Source organism: Triturus cristatus, chromosome 1_2 (genome assembly GCF_964204655.1).
Source record: "Triturus cristatus chromosome 1_2, aTriCri1.1, whole genome shotgun sequence".
NCBI classification, from domain to species: domain Eukaryota; kingdom Metazoa; phylum Chordata; class Amphibia; order Caudata; family Salamandridae; genus Triturus; species Triturus cristatus.
Window position 1 is genome coordinate 646,314,183 of NC_140580.1, and position 17,613 is coordinate 646,331,795.

General features: G+C 43.6%; 1 protein-coding gene across 2 annotated transcripts in view; it reads right to left on the reverse strand.

Annotated features, from left to right (window-relative positions):
- The window catches only part of LOC146867785 (uncharacterized), a 38,380-nt gene extending 22,187 nt beyond the window's left edge, over nt 1–16,193 (reverse strand). Inside the window, exon 1 of one of the 2 annotated variants that reach the window (XM_085607976.1) lies at nt 15,856–16,193. The gene's annotated coding sequence lies outside the window, so the exon portion shown is untranslated. Of the gene's footprint in view, nt 1–15,791 lie in introns of both variants that reach the window. The other variant, XM_085607969.1, reaches the window with a different exon arrangement.
- Between the last annotated feature and the right edge of the window lie 1,420 nt (nt 16,194–17,613).

The window sequence follows — 17,613 nt, forward strand, 5'->3', positions numbered from 1 at the left end:
ACTAAAGGAACTCTCAAATAGACACCATGCAAGAGCTATAAGGGACAAAAGGAGCAGTTCATCATCGCCCCATCATACCTCACACACCAAGACACATTCAAGGTCATTATCCAGATGATCCAACAGCAGCTACCGGCCATCCTACACTCAAGGAAGTGACAAATATCTGCTAATGATTGCTCATATCAACACTACAAGAACAGAATACCCATGATTAAATCTTCTGATGTGAGAACACCTGGCCTGTTTAGCACTAGATTGTGGTGCATGACAAAACTAAATCTGCATTGCAGAATGCAACAAAAATGAACCTCAAGCCCAGACTATCGAGAACCAATGGCCAGGTTTACACCTGGATGGCTAAGAGACCAACTCCATGTCTCTGCAAGTTCACGACAAATCTCACCAACAAAGACTGCAGCCCTGGGACTGAGATCCATGTAACTGATTGACCAATTTCCCTTCATTACCTCCTCAAGTCTGCCCACAGCACAACAATTAAAACTTTTAGCCATCCTCTATATGGTGGACGACCTGCCACCCACTGAGCACAAACATTCAAAACTCTTAACCGGGCTAGGAAAGATGAGAGACTTTACTGTACAACTACAAATAAACGAACGTGCGAAGCCCATGGCCCAACACCACAGGTAAAATCTGGTTCATCTTCAGAATGCTGTTGAAGATCCACAAGAGCTCCTTACAGCAGATATCACTGCGCAACTGCAAGGACCAAGCCCACGGGTATCCCCTCTAGTAGTAGTCCTGATATGAAACACAGAGGGAAAGGTATACCTCTGCTCGACGTGTGGATACCCAACCCTGCCATCCAGTGAGAACCACACCCTGGGCTCCACCTAGCCGATGGCTCATGCTCCTCAATGAGGTGCAAATCTTCTCTAAACTGGACCTCAATAAGGGATATCATCAACTAGAACTTCATCAATACTTGTGGAACCTCACAACGTTCACCGCTTACCTTGGACTATTTCACTACAAACGCTTAAGATTTGGGCTACCATCATCAGCTGAAATATTCTAGGAAGCCAAACACTGTGGCATCAGCCCGGTTGTAAATGTCCTGCACTACAGCAACAACATTCTACTGTTTGAGACCGCGCCCGAGAAACATGTCCACAGCCCGAGCAAGTGTGCATGGCACTAAGGAAACCCAACCTGAACCTGCAACCAACCAAGTGCATATTCCACAAAACACAATTGAAATTCTATGAACACACCTTCTCAGACAAAGGAATGTAACCAGACTCAGATAAACTCTAGTCTCTCAGTAACTTCCCAGATCCCAAGAATGTCAGCAACATTAGATCCTTTCTCGGAATAGCTAGCTATGGCACAAGGTACATCAAATACTATGACGCCATCAGCAAATCTCTGCAAGAGCTCACCAAGCAAGGGTGTCAGTTTGAGTGAAACACAACATGTGAATAAGCATTACATGAGATCAAAGAGAGAGTGGTCCATACAACCAACATGGCTTACTTTGACCTTAAACTGTGCATCAAACTCACAAAAGATACCAGTCTGGTGAGCCTAGAAACCATCCTAGCACAGTACCGCTGAAGGGTATGACTGTCTACAAATCGTACCCAAGCCAGGTGCAGTATGTCAGATGTGGGGATTCATTCTCCCAGGCTAAAAAATGAGAGCTTGACAGTAGTATGGGTGTGTGAGCACTACCACATTTTCATCCACGGGAAACACTTCAACATCATTACTGTCACCAGGCACCAATAACAATCTTTGTCAATCACCTGGACTTCAACATTGGAAGACAACACCACTGTGCCCCCCAATCAAATGGAATGGTAGAACGATTCATGCAGACTTTGACAAAGACTCTACAACAAGCGAAAAATAAACGTCAACATCTACAACAGTTGCTAAACACTATCCAGAGAGCATAAAGAAACAAGCCACACAGCACTATGGTTCGGGTGAACTTCATGTTTGCATGAAACCTCAAGACAAGAATACCCAGCTGAAAAACTGTGCTAAATCACGAGAAGACAAGGAGGACAGCCTCTGAAGTGCAGCTCAAGTTTCGAAAGGAAGAAGAAATATTGAAACTATACAGGGACTCCTGAAGACATGCTTAAAGTCGAGAGGTTTGAGAAGGTGAGTGGGTCCTCATGAAGCAATAGCATCTCCGGAAAGGGGATGCTGAATATGATGCCACTCTGCTCAGTCTACCTGTGAAGCAAGATACCATAACTATTACAGCAGGACACAAGCAGACAACTCAGATCATCTCACACTTCAAAACATATTATTAGCAGCACTACAAGGGAAAATAATGCGTCACTGCAGTGACAAGCTCAGACAGTGAAGACGAAGCAGACCATACAAAAGGGAAACCCCCCCCGGGATGCCAATCGAAATGAACAAACAAGATCGAAGGTACCCCTAAGAAATTGAATTGTGTGGTCTGGGAGAAAAGGGGAAATCAAAATACAATAATATATAAACAACCTCCCACTCGACCAACAAATATTTGCACAATGGCTAGAAATAGCTCATACAGGCTGTCCCTTTGTTATAAGTATGACTAAATACAAAGTCAATTCATTAATTCGTATATTTTATTATTTATATTTGATCTTTTGTGATTTTATTGCACTAATTATAAACCATTATTTTATGTATATTATTTTTAGCATATAAAAAACATTAACTATGTGTGTTCTTATATACAGTGCAACTCATACATAATGCAGCAAAAAAAACAAAATTCCTAAAATGTGCAAAAAAAGGCATAGTTATGCAACATTAAACATGCGAATTGTCATGTTAGAGATTGACCCCTTCCATGAACACACGTTAACTAACCTCACATACAGTCATCACATCCCAATCGTACATATACACACATCACATTCATAATATTCCAGCTTAGATAGCTTGCATAGAATAACTCAGGGCGAGAATACTTCTTTATTTTCCAAGGTTATGCAGCCAGCTGTAAATAGATCAGGTCGACGCACGTTTCAGTGGATTGTTATACTTGAGTCCACCTTCATCAGGACCGCTCAGTTTCTTTAAATTAGAGCAGCGGAGGTAGTAAAGGGGATCTAAAAGCACAAAGGTATCAGAATCAATTTAAAGAGCCCTAGCGAAACTTCTTTTGAATAATAAATAACAACTACTGCTCTATAGGGAAAATTAGTTGAAAGTATGAACAGATCAGATTTTGCAAAGCATGCCAACACCCTGTGCAGAAAGGAAAAAAGTTAAGGAGGATAGCTGTTTTAGAGATTCAAATTGACCTTTACTTACCTAAATTAGCATTCTTTTGGTGCCATGTAGACACTAAGGGGCATTTAGGATGGCAGCTAGCGGTGCTGGGAACGGCCGCCAGTGGTGCGGTGGTCCCGCACCGGCAATTATGGCATCCCCCATCCACATCATTGTGGCGGGCGGTGCACACAGCACCGCCCGCCACAATGCTGTGGCTGCACATTGTGCATTTGCATGCACAACGTGGCAGGCACCACGCGGTGCCTGCCACGTTGTGCATGCAAATGCAGGGTGGTACCATAGGTACCCCCCATGTGCACCCCCAACATCCTGGGAGCCCGCAACGGGCCCCCATCTGCGAACACCGCATGCCTTTCGCCGCCACGGAAAGGCTGCTTCCCGCCTGCATAGTAATATGGATGGCGGTGTCTTGCAGACACCGCCACCATATTCAACCCTTCCCGGGCGGAAAAGCAGCGGACGGTCTTCCCGTCCGCCGCGGTACCCCCACCATCATAATATGGTGGGGGAAATGGGAGGCAGGCGGGAGATAATGTCGGGCGGATCGCCACCGCCCTGCGGGCGGTGGCGATCCGCCCAACATTATAATAGACCCCTAAGTTTGTACCATTGTGAAGGAACCTTATACCCCACTTAGTGAGTTATTATATATCAGCATGTGTCTTTGGGAATATAACTGACCAGTATGATAAGATCTAGTCAGTTACATGTAGTTAATGACGGGACCAACAGTCCGATGAGAGTGCCTATAAAAAGATTCAGGCGTATTCTCATATGTCGTATACCTTCCAACTGGGATAAAATCTGTAGCAACATAACAATGGGACAAACATTAAGCATTCTAATTGGATAGATGGTTATAACGTATTATTAGAGAAACCACTCTCTTGTTTTTTACCTTGAGTGATTCCAATACCCTTGCACTAGAGTGGCTCTCTATGCCATAGGTACTGCCCACTCTAGGACTAAAGGCTACTGTTTTGATTTGTAGCCATAATAATAGGTCCAGTTTTGTCTTTTCTCTTAAAACTGAAAAGGAGAAGAGAGTAAGGGGACATACATGTTAATATTTTTACATAGAGGCCATGCTTAAAATTAGTCATGCTGGCCTGCTCTAACTTTACAAAAATAAGACATAGCATAAATCGGGAGCTAGAAATATATTGGTCTCCGTGGGTACCTGAGTGCCCTAAGGCTTCAGTTGCAAAAAAGATCTTCAAGCAAAATTACCACGGTCTACGTGTGAAAACACACACGGTTCATGATTAATTAGATTCTGATCCCTTTGTGCTTTTAGATCCCCTTTACTACCTCCGCTGCTCTAATTTAAAGAAACTGAGCGGTCTTGATGAAGGTGGACTCAAGTTTAACAATCCACTGAAACGTGCATCGACCTTATCTATTTCCAGCTGGCTGCATAACCTCGGAAAATAAAGAAGGATTCTCGCCATGAGTTATTCTGTGCAAGCCATCTAAGCTGGAATATTATGAATGTGATGTGTGTATGTGTACGAATGGGATGTGATAACTATATGTGAGGTTAGTTAACGTGTGTTCATGGAAGGGGTCAATCTCCAACATGACAATTTGGGGGCATATTATCAAGGTCCGGCGTTACAATTATCGCCGCTTTATCGGCAGAAAACTGCCACTAAAGCGGCGATAACGGGCTTTATAATATGCCCTTGAGAATTCCAATAGAAGCCCATGTTCTGGTGTGAACATGGGCTTCTATTGGAATTCTCTGCGGCATATTATCAAGCCCATTATCGCCGCTTTAGCGGCAGTTTTCTGCCGATAAAGCGGCGATAATTTTAACGCCAGACCTTGATAATATGCCCCTTGCATGTTTAATGTTGCATAACTATGCCTTTTTTTTTTTTTTACATTTTAGTAATTCTGTTTTTTCTGCTGAATTATGTATGATTTGCAGTGTATATAAGAACACAAATAGCTTATGGTTTTTATATTCTAAAGATAATATAAATGAAAAAATGGTTTATAATTAGTGCAATAAAATCACAAAAGATCAAATACAAATAATAAAATATATGAATTAATGAATTGACTTTGTATTTAGTCATACTTATAACAAAGGGACAGCCCGTATGAGCTATTTCTAGCCATTGTGAAAATATTTGTTGGTCGAGTGGGAGGTACTTTATATAGTATTGCCAATAAAAATGAAGCCACAAGAATCCAACCAGAATGATTGATGAAATATAACAAACTTCTAAGGGAGATGGCATTTTCTGAAGGAAATGTCACGGATGGAGTACCATGGCACGAAGGCAGCTGACTAAGTCAGCCCTTCAGTCATTCATGACATCCTGTTTCTGGCAGGGAACAGCGGGAGGTTGTGGTTGCAGGAGAACGGAAGCACAGACGTGCGGGAGACTAACTCCAGGATACGAAAACCACCCTATAACTGATTAGGGCCAAAGTAAGGAAATTAAGAAATTTAACAAGCCAGCAAGTCTCCTGTTTTGCAGTGCGTGGGCAGACAAACTGGCCTATAGGGAAATTAGGCAGTGCCGATGGGCTGGTCTGACAGATCAGTGTGTGGGCTGCTTCATTAGCAGGTGGGCCAGTTTTTACTGTTGATTTCCCTGATAGTACCCTTTTTTAGGTTGAGCTAGAGTCAGCGCTCATGCGCTGCTCTGCGAGGCATGCGGTATTAGAGAATGGACTTGAAGCTCCGCCCATATTTTTCATTGGCTTGTGTCATTGTCCTTTGTAAATGCTGGCTTCTGATTCCTTAATCGCCTTGTTAGTCCCTCCTTGTCTTCATTTGAAGCCTCCTATGGCAACTGGCCCTTTTACTTCTGTTGTTACACGGAATGTCTTATTTAGTCTGTAAGCACTATTTTCTTTAATGGGATTTGCGCTGCTGCAGGCACGACATGCTTTCCTTACATCCAGCATGCAATGTCGCTTTCACTTTCCAAGCAGCCGAGACAATGGCGGCCGCTTCTTTGTAATGCCATATGTCCCGTATTTATGAGACTTTGAGCTATAGTCTCGTAAATGCAAAACCAATTGCATTTGAAGTGGTTGTTTTATAGGTCGCTCGCCATATTCAGGTTAACAAATGGTAATGTGTTATTTATTTTTAAATCTCTGCGATGTTGTGCTTTAACTTTTAACATTATTATTGTTTTTAGGTCTCGCCTGAGCCAGCGCTTTAGCGCTGCTCTGGCGAGAGCTATTTAAAACGGGGATTTGGAAGTGCAAACGAGTGCTTTCCAGGCCCCCAACTACAGTGCATGTGCCCCGGGCGCGCGCACCATTTGGCAGCCTGCGTGTACATTTCGCGGGTGCTTTGATGTTCTCAGTGAGCCGCGCGGCCACTGAGAACATCAAAGCGCCCGCGAAAGTGCAAACATTTGTCACCCCCTCCCTTATCCCACTTCCTGCTTGTTTCCCAATGTTTTTTTTCTTTCTCAGTATTTTCTTTGGTTCTCTCTGTAGCGCTCTCTTCTTAGCTCTTAGTCTGCCTCTCCCTGTCTCTTTCTCCCTGCCTGGCTCTGTCTTTGTTTTGCTTTCTCTCTTTGTCTGCCTCCCGTTCTCTCCCTAACTTTCTCTCATCTTTCTCTAGCCATCTGTCACTCTCTCGCTCTCTTCTTGTCTCTCCACCTTTCTTTCTCTGCCACTTCCTGTCTGTCTTCTCTCTCCCTCTCTCTGTATCTCTGTCTATCCTTGTCTCGTGACTTTTTTTATCTTCCTATCTTTCATTTTTCTCTTGCTCTCTCTGTCTGTCTCTATCGTTATCTCTCTCCCCCCCCCCCCTTATCTGGATTTCCTAATTTCTGTCCCTCTGTATCTTTGTCTATCCTTGTCTCGTGACTTTTTTTATCTTCCTATCTTTCATTTTTCTCTTGCTCTCTCTGTCTGTCTCTATCGTTATCTCTCTTTTCCCCCCCCCCCCTTATCTGGATTTCCTAATTTCTGTCCCTGATTTTCTTTCTATCTATCTCTCTCCCCCATTTATTTCCCTCTCTTCCAGGCATCCAGTAGTTCTGGGTGTTCTTAATGTCCTGGACAAACTAAGAATGTTCGGTAATAACTGCTCACACCGCTCCTCCCGGTCCCTAAGGTTTGCTCTGCTAGCCAGGGAAAAATACGTTTGACTGCAGTCTTAGAAACATAGTTTAGGATACGTAATGGATTTCATTGGTCCTGGGAGCGAGGCATGCGGGGCACTTGAACTATTATTATTGTTTTCCATTGCACAGATGCTGCTCTGAAGTTTTTATTTTTGCGTATATCTATGGAAAAAGAAACTGTTTAGCCTGGGATGTGTATGTAAGCATTTGTGTTAACTTGAATTTTGGTAAATAAGTTTAGAGAAGCAATTCCTTGGTCAGTCACTGGTCACTTTAGGTACTCCTCATTGACTCGATTACGTTTTAACTACTTAATATTTCGAACGCTTTTTATGTTAATGGGGCTACATTTGTTTGGCTTATCAGGGGAAGGAAATGTGAATGTCATGAGAATTTGGGCTTATTTGGTTATTTTGATTGTCCCAGTTATACACAGGTTAGGTTGCCTCATGATCTTCGACATTAAGGATATATCAAAAGAAAGTAGAATGCCACTTCCTGAGTCCACTCGTTGCATAGTCGATTGCCCCAAATCCCAGAAATACAGTAAACGTTTGCTTATGGGCCTCTTTCCCCTCCTGCAAAATGCACTGCTTAGTTATAAACGTCTGTATAACTGTGTTTAGGATGTTCGAAAGTAGAATTTGTATTTTTTATCAATGTTTTTATTGGCATTTTCATATTACAAATGACAGATTGTGTTGAGATACAAGTGATTTGACTTTATTTCGTACATAATACATCATTGGATATTGCTATCCTCGCATTAAGTAGACCAGCATCCTGTCTTTATTCAGGTCTTGCGCCAAACAAATCTTATGTAGAACTGGGATGCGAAACTGGGATAACAGGGATAGCGCACCATTTGGCAGCCTGCGTGTACATTTCGCGGGCGCTTTGATGTTCTCAGTGAGCCGCGCGGCCACTGAGAACATCAAAGCGCCCGCGAAAGTGCAAACATTTGCCACCCCCTCCCTTATTCCACTTCCTGCTTGTTTCACAATGTTTTTTTTCTTTCTCAGTATTTTCTTTGGTTCTCTCTGTAGCGCTCTCTTCTTAGCTCTTAGTCTGCCTCTCCCTGTCTCTTTCTCCCTGCCTGGCTCTGTCTTTGTTTAGCTTTCTCTCTTTGTCTGCCTCCCGTTCTCTCCCTAACTTTCTCTCATCTTTCTCTAGCCATCTGTCACTCTCTCGCTCTCTTCTTGTCTCTCCACCTTTCTTTCTCTGCCACTTCCTGTCTGTCTTCTCTCTCCCTCTCTCTGTATCTCTGTCTATCCTTGTCTCGTGACTTTTTTTATCTTCCTATCTTTCATTTTTCTCTTGCTCTCTCTGTCTGTCTCTATCGTTATCTCTCTCCCCCCCCCTTATCTGGATTTCCTAATTTCTGTCCCTGATTTTCTTTCTATCTACCTCTCTCTCTCCCCCATTTATTTCCCTCTCTTCCAGGCATCCAGTTCTGGGTGTTCTTAATGTCTTGGACAAACTAAGAATGTTCGGTAATAAGTATTATTTTTGGGGTGCACGTGTAGTGAAAAACTTCTGACACAAACTGATGTCAGTGACATGGGCAGTAACTGCAGAGCGTTCAGTGCTTATTTTGTGTGCCTTTCAAACTGGAAAGCTTTGCTTGTGAACAGTCACCCGGTTTTGATGTTTGTGTTGCATGCTTCTCAAGCATTCTGCTGGATCTGCAGGACAGGAGTGTTTTTCGGGGTGCCACTGTTTGCTCTCTGCTTGTTGTAGATACCAGCCGATGTGTGGCATTGGCCACTAAATAACATTAATTCAAAACTCTGCACCATCGTATAACGCGTCTGTCCTTCATGTACCAGACTGCTCACATTGGGTCTGAGGCCTTCTCCGTGCACTTGTATCAAATATCATTTTCTATGGGCTTCTAGAGAATGTTTGTCACTGGCTGGAGTTCTTTCCTTACTGACTCTCGGTGGCCATTGGTCAAGCTCTGGGATTAATACACGCAGTCACGTTCTTTATTTCAGGCCAGAAGGTCCCAGCAGCAGGTTCCTTTGAGAAAAGGCGGCATGAGATGGCACCAGCACAGAAGATATTTATTCGGAGCAGAGAACCATGTGCCATCCGCTGGATTAACGGACAGACAAACAATACAATGCATATCTACCCTGACCACAAAAGGGCTACCAAATATTGTGATCCAAGGATGTCCTGTGCAATCATTGCCACCGCCTTAGAAGGGGGCGTCCCTGCTGCAGCAGTCTTTGTTTAAGGTGCAGCGTGTGGTCTGAGCACCACTCAGCAGGTCACGAGCCCTTTGCGCCACTAAAGGTGGATACGTATCTATCAGAAGGATGGCATCATATTAATGTCAACATTTCACTCCGTTTGCAGTCGGTTACTTTGGGCCAGACGAGAGCGACCAGTCTGATCCCAGGTACATAGCGCTCAAAGGCTGCTGGAAGGCTGTTAGGAGCTGTAGCTCATCGATGTTTGTCTGCATTTAAACAGCTGCTCTTGTCTCAAATACTTTCTGACCCTTGTTAAACTCAAAACGATGATACTTCGGACAGCAGCAAGGTGCCAAGTTTGCTCTTATCCTAATTTTACAAAGCAGGAGTTGTAGCATAACATTTTTAACTGCAGCTCTGACCGCAGCGCCACATCCTCTGCCTCTAAATATCACAGCACACGAGACCTGAAACACAGTGTGAGGTGAGGATTGTGACATAATGACCCCTCTGCCCCACATTTCTCAGGGCCTTACTTTATTCATTTCGGAAGTGGGAATCACCCCGATATCCCTCCCGCTCTCTCTATCTCTCTCTTCTCTCCCTCTCTCTCTTTCTCACTCTTTCCCTTTCTCTCTCGTCTCTCTTTCTCTCTCTCCCTCCCTCTTTCTTTCTCTTTCTCCCTCTATCTCTTTCTCTCCTCCCCCTCTCTCTCCTCTTTCTCTCTCTCTCTCTCTCTTTCTCAGTCTCTCCCACCCTCTCTTGCTCTCTCTCTCTCACTCTTTCACTCTCTCCTCTATTTCTCTTTCTATGTCTCTCTCTCCCTCCCTTTTTCTCTCTTTCCCTCCCGCTCTCTTTCTCTCTCCCTCCCTCTCTCTCTTTATCCCTCTTCCCTCTCACTCTCGCACTCCACTCTGTGGCACGTAATAACACGCCACATAATTACACTCTACTAAATGCAACATACACTCCACATAATACCAGTCAGTGCCACATAATTACATACCACATATTTACACTCTACTCAATGCAACATAAATACACCCCGAAACCACTCAGTGCCACACAATTACAAGCCACATAATTACACTCTACTCAATGCAACATAAATACACTCCACAAAATACCACTCAGTACCACAGAATTACACACCACATAATTACACTCTACTCAATGCAACATAAATACACTCAACATAATACCACTCAGTACCACATAATTACACGTCACATAATTACTGTATTCAATGCAACATACATGCACTCCACATACCACTCAATACTACATAATTCAACGTCACATAATTACTCTCTACTTAAGCAACATAAATACACTCCGCATAATACCACTCTGTGCCACATAATAACATACCACATAATTGCACTGAACTCAATACAACATAAATGCACGCCTTTGGGTCAAGTCGCGCTATATAAAAAAGCAACAAAAAAAACCTTTTCCAATGCAATAGGTCTCGCATTACTGAATGTTTGCGCTACTGGTGTTGCATTATTATTAGCAATGCCAATAGCTCAAACTTTTATAATGCGAGACCTATTGCATTGCAAATGCTTGTTCAATGAGTCACCCGTGCTGCAAATCTAACATGGCAGCGCGCACCTTTCAGTTGTGCTGGGGCTGGCCAAAAGGAACTTTTAAACATCGTTTTTCTACCCAGCATCTGCAAATTGTGGCACTTTAGCAATGGCGCCCGTGTCCACTGTAAGCAGCTTCTAATATTTCCGCCCGCTTTCCCTACATGACAGCGTTGGAGCTGTTGCGTTGCCTGGATGAACCTCTGTGATCCCTATAGCCCCTGCAGACGTGACGGACAGCAGCAGAAGGTTTCTTTACTTTCGATGACTCTTCCCCCTTCATTCAAAGATCATCTGGGTAACTTGAAGGAATAGGCAGGGTTGGCTTGGCTTATTCTTTATGCCCCCCCATTCATTGTTTTATCCCCTTTCCCACTACACCCTGCTAGCACGGAGTGGGCTGCTCCATTTTACCCACCCTCCGTTCAGTTCTCACTCATTCTGAGTTTAGGGGGTTCTCAATAGAGATGTGAATGCTTCTCCTTTCTCCCCCACTTTCCCAGATCACCTTCCTTACATTCTCTGACTGTGCTTCCGCCTCCTGATTCTGTTGTCTGGATGAGTTACCTCTTTCTGTATAAAGGCGGGAGGCTTTTCTAGCTGTGTTCATACACAATTTACGGTTTCTTGTGTTAAGCTTTCCTTGTTTTAAGCTGATATACTTTTTCAATTTTTTCTGTTTTGTTAATTGTAGCACCCTGTATTAAAACGAATAAAATCTAATTCTGGACTTTAAACCAAATACCTACAGGTTTCATCATGTTTCTTTTTTGACAATTAAACATGCTTCAGTTCTGCCATTCATAAGTGTTGTATTTTTATGGTTTGGTTCGTTCAGATTTGATCCCTCCAGATTAACGTTTTGACGACTTTACAAAATTTGGACACTAGAATAAGAACTGAAGTAACTCTGCAAATGACTGTAGGTTGGCTATGTCCAGGGCCATAGGAATTATGAGATTGCGCGGCCACAGCAATTTTTGTATAATAAAAGATTTGCCGTATCTGCCACATAGTCCATCATTTGCCGCATAATCTGCTAAAATGGAAAAATAATTAATACCTTCAAAAAATATACCGCATTACACGGCATTAATTGCTTTTTCTTACTGCATAATTTACTCAACCCTGATGCATATTTGGCCCTCCCATGCTGCATAATTCCAGCGGCCCGGGCTATGTCCTACAACTTGCATAGTGTAATTATCAAGAGTCCAATCCTCAGCAGTAGGAAGCACTGTACACTTGTGTGGCAGGAAACATGCTGCGTTTGTGCAATCAGTTTCTCTTACTTTCCCAGCTGCTTCTAGGCACTCCCCGAGTGTTTCCTGTGGATACAGATACAACAGAAACAAGCATTTGCAATGCAATAGGTCTCGCAGTTGCGCAAGTTTAAGCTATTGGCATTGTAAATAACAATGCCTTTTATTTAGGTTTTTAAAAAGTAAACAAAAATTAAAGGCATTGTTATTTTCAATGCCAATATCTCAAACTTGCGTAAATGCAAGACCTATCAATGATATACTGTACCCTGTAAAAGTCGAATGCGTAATATGATCTCTGTGCAATGTATTGAATAAAGACAAATTTTAAAAACCTATTCCTTGTAAACTTGATAAACTTGCAGTCAGTCTGTTTTAGACACGAGGTTGATAATGTTTCACAGAGCCTAGTCCATTGTTGAGAATTAAGTTTTTCTCAAGTATGTTAGGCAAGAAGAGTGTGTGGACAGTTGAGTTCACATGCACAATTTGCTAAAATGCAGACTTGGATTTACATAGGGCCGTGTAATGGGGCATTATCAGAAGTGGGAGGCTGCCGCAGCTTATTACACTTGAAACAAGTTCTTTATTCTCCATGCCCAAAACTGTATGTCATTTTGTCTCTCTCATCGAAGCAAACAGCCTCAATAAAAGTGTCTGCCCCAAATGTGGCCGGACAGCCTCGGCTCCTCCTCGCCATGAGCAGTCTCTACACTTATATCTGAGGGCTCCATGTGCCCCGGTACTTTGTGCTGGGATTGGCGACCCACCCCTTACCTTGGGCAGCTCTCGCAGCTGGTTTGCGTCCAGCAGCAGCTCCTCCAAGCTCCGGCAGTCTCGGTACAGCTCCTCTGGCACAGCCTGTAGAGAGCAGTGCCGCCGGTCCACTGCCTCCAGCTGCCGGTTACAGCGCCACAGGGGCATGCACTTGAGCATGGCGTGTGCTCAGCGGTCGCTCTGCATCCCGGTCTCCAGCACAGGCCGCGCACCAGGCCTCACTCTCCGGCAGCCATTCCTCCCCGGTCCGCCCATTGCGCACTCCTCCAAACACAGCGCCTCCTGCTGGCTCTACAGCTAGGCCGCACACCGCTCTCTATCGCACGGCCCTATGGGAAAAGGAGTCCTGCGGATGTAAAAAATGCAATAGGGCAAGGCGGTGGTGGGACTACATATCCCAGTAGGTAAACAAAGCTCTGATTGGAAGCCAGCCATCGCATGGCGAAATGGGATACTTAGTCCAATTGTACGATTGTAAAGACTAAATTAGGCGGATATAGAACTACATTTCCCTAATGGCGCAGCTCAACCTGCTTTCGAAGCCGTGGAGTCACATTAATATTTAAACAGGCAGTACAGGAAGTCTGGCGGGAGCCCACCCCGCCTTCCTGAATGCCGCATGGTGTGGCCAAAGCAAGATTTCAGGTGGGGCTCCTGTTAGCAAGACGGAGCCCCGTGTGTTGCTGCAGTGACCAGAGCCGGTGAGTGGGGTGAGGCATGCTGGACAGGGTAAGCACGCCGCACCTGGACAGGAGATGTGCACGCGTATGGTGCGAGCAGGAGTTGTGATAACGCCGTGACCCGTACGCGTGCACATCTCCTGTCTGTTAAGCTTTGGCACAGCCAGTTAATGTGCACGCGTTCAATTGGTGGCGTTATTACAAGTCCTGCTCACACCATACGCGTGCACATCTCCTGTCCGGGCCTTGCCGTACGCGTGCACAGGTCCTGTCCCGCATCGGAGCTAAGTCAGAAACAATAGATCTCGCCGATAGCGGGCAGCGCTTTGCGCTGCATCGCTAGGCGGGACCTTAAAATGCAAATGCAGCTCCTATTTTAAGCCTTGCCCTTGTGTGATGTGGAGATGCATTTCTCTGTCCCTGAGAAATATGACCAAGCCTGAATCATGTCCACCTCTTTAAAAACTCCACACACTCATATATATTACTTAAAGACATAAGTTTGAAATCTGGCTAAAGCGGACTATCAAGTCGACTGGCTACGCCACAAAAAAAGAAACAATATAAAAATCCTCTCACACCCCTGTCTCACTAACTCAACAACCTGACCTCCCAACCCATTACTTGGAAATGAGATGTGAATGAGAGACTGGACGAGGATCTTTAGGAGTGTGTCAAAGTTTGTGTGGCTAAGTAGCTGCAGTGACCCCTAAAGTGACCCCTAAAGAAATGAGAATTGCAAAATGCTGTTTTCTTGGGCGGGATGTATTTTCAAATTTTGTTCAAGCATCTAACATGGTGGAAATTATCGGACAATGTGTTATTATGCTAATGAAGTTCTTTCGTTGGCTAAAACATATCCCTTATACGACAGTGTATCAGACCTGCCACCTTAAAAAAAAGCATTTGCAATGCAATAGGTCTCGCATTTTTAAAACTTTAACCTATTGGTATTGTAAACGACAATGCCTTTTATTATTGCATGCTTTTTAAACACATTAATAAAAGGCAATGTCATTTACAATGCCAATAGCACAAAATCTCACAAATGCGAGACCGGTTGCATTGCAAATGCTTGCTTTTTTTTTTCAGCTATCTGCTTCGCTAATGGGTGCCACTTTTAGTTAGGTGCCCAGGCCTATTTTTCATCTCAGTCTGACCCTGTGGGCAGCCTGGTCAAGGGAGTTGAATGGTAGGTCCTCTTCCTGTCCATCCTCAGGGAGAGCGTTCCCTTTAGGTGTCTCCTCCATCAGGGCTTTTCCGACGGATGGTCTAATAATGACGTATAAAGGTGGGGCTTATTCTGCAACCAGGGCCAACTCCTAGGTGTTTTTCAGTCCCTCTATTGGTGCACACAAAACAGAGTCAAGTGGGGCATCACACTGCATACTTCCATGCACGAGTAGTTAATCCAGTCCAGGGTTTTTCTCTGCATATTAAACCAGGGCCACCAGAGTTTTCCAATTACAACTGCTGGTTATTTATTTCATGACAATAATCTAAGGTTACTATATGCAGGGGCGTAACTTGGGGGGGGGGGTGGTATTTGGGGTTTTACACCCCTCCAAAAAGTGTATTTTGTGGTAAATATGCTGTAGGTCGGGTATGATGTATTTTAACCAGTGTGACTGTTGGAAAATCGGAAGTCCCCCCCCCCCCCCCCCCCCCACCACCTAATCTTAAAGACCTAGCCTACGCCCGTGAATATATGACTCGCATCTCAAGGGCACCATGTCCCAGTCTAGTTTTTCCGTCTACAAACGACTGCAATGAACATGTTTGCAACTAATTGAATTTAAGGTAAACCAGAATGTATTCATTTTTAATGGAATCCTACGAAAAGAAACAGAGTGTCCGACATGATATGGAGTCATCGGATAAGATTTCAAAATACCTGTTTCGAAGTCTTTTTCTCTGCGTGGACAAACACAGGAGCCGAGCGCTCACGGAGTACAGACCTGTTAAACATGTTTCCGGTCTCCAGTCTGTAAATTCCGAAGTTCAGGTTACAGTAGGTACCGAGGGTGCAAACTAGGGACGGCGAAAACACAGCTTCCTGCTTCTGCTTGTAAAAAGTGAGAAGGATTTTGCTCTGCTGCAGGTCCCCCTTTGTCGCCAGGTTGGCACAGGGATTTTTTCTCGTCTCTCGCCTTTAGGTCACAGTTGACGTTTACGTATCCGTGGCGTCGCCTGATGTAGTATTAAGGCGAAAGCACCGGGTTTCGATTCTGCATCAACTACCGAGCCCTGTTTCCGGCATTTACTCCATTTTGTACAGAGGGCGCCTCCCCTGGTTACTTGTATCCTGTGCAATCGGGGTGGGGTCTACGGGAGTGGGGACACGCACAAAGGCGTGGCTAAAAAAGAACGAAATATTCTATTCCCCATCCTGGTAACTGCATATAAAATAAGGCACATCTTTAAATGAAAAATAAATACATGCAATTTCAACTATTCAATGGGACATGTCTTATTTTGCATTATGAAACATCGATGTACATAGCCAGACAGCCACAAAATCCTGGTTGGTGCTGTCGAGAATAGTTTTTAGTGGTAAAATGACCCAGCCTGTGTCAGAAAGTACAGTGACTAGGTAAGTCATTATATTAAAAATTTATATTACACACAGTATAAGATAGGCTGCTTCAAAAAACACACAGTTAAAGAACAGAGCTACAACTGGGGCTGGTCTCACCGGCGAGGCAGTTTCATCAGCAAAACAATACATTTCAGTCTATTCTAGAGTTCATTAGTCCAGATGAAGGCAACCTTCTCAGTCATTTCAGATGTTCCAACACATGTACCACTCCTTTTGGGAAAGGGGTGGATCTTTGTGTCATCATCACCACACTCTTCACTAACTGTACTTCAATAACCTCTAGGCCTGTTCTTCCTCTTGGACAAATGATTGCAGTGTACTTTCAAGATACTGTCCCTAAGCCAAGCCTACCGGCTCTTCATGTGGGAAATTGATTGGTGTGCCTGGATCTCCAGGAAACCTATTTTATATTTCCATTCTTCCTGCCCACAGACGTTTCCTGAGGTTTATGTGGGATGCTAGCACTGTCAGTTATGGTTCTGCTAAACGACTAAGTACCACGCCACATGTTTTTATGTTTACCTTTGTTGTGGCTGTAATGCAGTGTCTGGAGTTCAAGTATTTCTGCACTAGGACGACTGGCTAGTGAAAGTGGATTTTGCGGTGTTAGTCTGGAAAGATTTTCAGTGATCAATAACTCTCTACATGACTTGTGCTTTTCCATCCGCATCCAAACATCTATCCTATGCAGAGAATGGTGAACACCCTAAATATCGATTCCAAAATATAGACTGCCCAGAATATCGAAGTTAAAATATAGAGTGGACAGAATATCGAATTATCAAAATATAGATAGGTCAGAATATCGAAATTGGGGTACAAAATATCGATTTCCATAATATAGAATTTAAAAATATAGAATTCCATAATATCGAATTCTAAAATATAGATTACCATAATATCTAATTTTTTTCAGTGTTATGTATCGCAGTATATGTGTTAATATTATGTCTTATTTTTGTAATGTATATTTAATTTATTTAAACTAATGAATGTTATGTAATTTAATTTTTGCGTAATTTAATTCCGCAGCGGGTTGTGGGTTTATAGGGGAATAGGGTGGGGAGTAATTTAATTATTGTTAATTAAAAATTAATTATAGTTATATGTTTCGATA